The sequence below is a fragment of the Populus euphratica genome, unplaced genomic scaffold (assembly GCF_000495115.2).
Source record: "Populus euphratica unplaced genomic scaffold, PopEup_1.0 scaffold3603.1, whole genome shotgun sequence".
Taxonomy (NCBI): domain Eukaryota; kingdom Viridiplantae; phylum Streptophyta; class Magnoliopsida; order Malpighiales; family Salicaceae; genus Populus; species Populus euphratica.
Genome location: NW_011503407.1, coordinates 7,995 through 10,932, shown reverse-complemented (window position 1 = coordinate 10,932; position 2,938 = coordinate 7,995).

The following is a 2,938-nucleotide window of genomic DNA, read 5'->3' as shown; positions in this document are numbered from 1 at the left end:
ACATCATTTAATGGTGGATCCTGAGAGTCCTTCCCTTCCTAGTAACTTCAAAAATATTTTCATATCCTTGACAATTTCTGACGTCTCGTTCTGGTTGATCTCTTTTCTTCTTCTTTTTTTTTTTCCTTTTTCTTTTATCAAACGTATGTTTAATTTAAACCAGCATTTTAATCAAAGAACTGAATGATCTTTTACCGATGCCTTTACTGATAAAATGAAATTAACTGGACAACAAATTTTGATCCTTAAAAAAAAATTATATTCTAATATAATATTTTTTATTATCAGAATAACAGATAAAATATTCAATGAAATAATTCTATCAATAAATTTATTGTTATTATTTTATTTATGATCAACCTAATAATTGATCCTTTATGTTGCCTCCCCTTATTTTTCTTTTATGAATTTCTGTTATGCAAAAACCAACCATCCTCCCTTCCCCCTTTTAATTTCAATATAATTCAACCTTTTACAACGAATTTAACTACCATAACATTCTATTTGTCAGTATTCGTGTTCTAATTCAAATTTTAGTAAGGATTCTCTACCTTAAATAAGCAAATCTACTCATTTTTATTTGAACACAATTTTTTATGTTAATGTTTTTTTGCATGTTTTTGTAATGTGTGTATTTTGTTGGCGGTGTTTACTTGTTTTATTCACATATGATTTTATTGTATGCATTTATGATTTGTACATGTTATGTTTTTTTATATTTTATAAAATTATATTTCTTTGTAAATTGATAAAAATTTATGACAAATATTTGATTTTAATATTTTATGATAAAATAAATAATAGCTTATTCAACAAGTTTGTTTTATATTTTGTTAATTTTATTGTCGAGTTGTATTTTCTGATAAATGTATGTAAATTTGAATTTATAAAGATATACAATTAATAATAAATTAAGAGAACTATTAAAATAGATTAAATACAATTGGGCTAAACCAATATTCTTGTAAATTTATCTAGTTAACATAGTTAACTAATACTTGTTCTCATCATTATTTATGTCGTACCCTCGTTAGAGTGCAATGTCGTGGCGACAATTCTTGAAGTGGGGATCATGTCATGGTCTTTCTTTCATGAAAAAAGAAAATCGTTACCTAATATTATAGTCACTAAGAATCCTAATTGATTTTTAGAAATTCTAAGATAAGGATCTGGTTGCGTAAAGGGAATATTTTAGCACCCTTAGTGTTGTTATTCATTTTTTATCCCCACGTGTTAGAGATGATGTGTATCCCTCTTGAACTGAATATAGGTGTTTAGCTTATGGTTGCTGGAAGATTGATAAAAAAAAAAGAGAATAAAGAAATGTTTTTTGAACCCTGTTTCAATTGTCTTTTGCTTTCTTTATCCTCCTTATTTGCTACTAAAATTATCAGGATTCTTAGAATAATTAAGATTTTTCATGATGCTAAACTCATTTATTCTTTATTTGGTCTTCAAGTTTGGATAAATCCTTCAAAATTTGTACTGCTTCTGTTATAATTTTGCTTGTAAGATCAATTTTGTTCCAATTTAGACTTTGATTCTGACTTGGTTTCGTGCAATATCCAACCATTTCAGCTATATTATTTCATTTATGACATGTTGAAGTGTTAATTTGCACCTTTATTAGGTCATAGGGATTACTATTTTTATGTAAGGCTCTCAATCATATTGGGATGCTCGACATTGTCAGTTTTCAAATTAGAGTAGGAGATCCATTTTGACCAACTAGTTTGTAGCCAGATTTTATTCTTCAAAACAATTTTATATGACTTTAAATCTTTCAAAAAAAATTGTAGTCCTATATGGGTAGATGGATTTAGGTTTTTGAATCGTCTAATTTTGATATCAGAAACTCAAGATATTCCCATTTGAATATCTAGTGTAAAAATAAAAAATCCTGCCCTAAAAAGAATTTTGCATTTGTAGGGATATAACTGCAAAATGCTTAAAGTTTGGAGACCAATTATATGCCAATTTGAAGGATTTTTTTGGACCAAATACTGAATTGAAAAAAATGCTAAAATAAGAGAGTTGATTGAAGTTGAAATTAGAGAAAGATCATGGAAATCACATCCTTCAAAAGTCAAATCTCGCATTCTGCCACTGTTGACATTTGTCCATTCAAAATTTTATATCCAAAATTCAATATCTAGAGCTATAGAAGTCCAATTGATGCAAACTTAATTTTTTTAGATTCCTGACTCAAAGGCTTAGAAACGCTCCAACTTTCAGTCAAAAATAATGTCATATGAGGGAAATATGATTTTTAAAAGATAACAACTGAATTCTGTCAACAAATAGGTTTCGTGAAGAAATGAGTCCAAATTATGTTTTGAAACTTCTAAACTGTTATCCAAGTTGTAATTTCAGCAATTTAGCCCCTCTAGTAAATCAATCTAGAAGGTCAAGGAAAGTAGCCACCAACCTCAATCCACCAACCTCAAACCACCAACCACAAACCAGCTGCAAGTTGGAATGCTATCATTGTCAAAGAAAGAAGGTCAACTTGTGAGAGTAAAAGAGGGTTGCTGGAGCAGCATTTGCAGCCTCTTGATAGTGTCAAAGAAGGAGGCTACAATGGTGGGTTATTGGTGGTAACTACTAATGTCAAAGTTTGGCAAGTTTGACAGCTACCATTGTTGATAAAGAAGCAATAAGAGCTGTCATTAAAGCCTATATATAGATACCAAGAGAGCTAAGAAAAAAGAGGAGGGAGTGAAGTATAATCAAAGAAAGGTGGCAGCAGCCAGAAGTGAAGAAACACAAACTCTCCTCTCTACATACTAGAAATAATGCTTTCTTTTATCTTTAGGAGTAGTTGTAAAGTTAAGAAAAGATAAAAATTCAGAATATAAACTGGAGTTTCGTTTCAAGGATTAGTTCTAATTTCTGTAGGTGGATGTATGCTTGTGACCAAGGTTTGTTTTCTTGATAA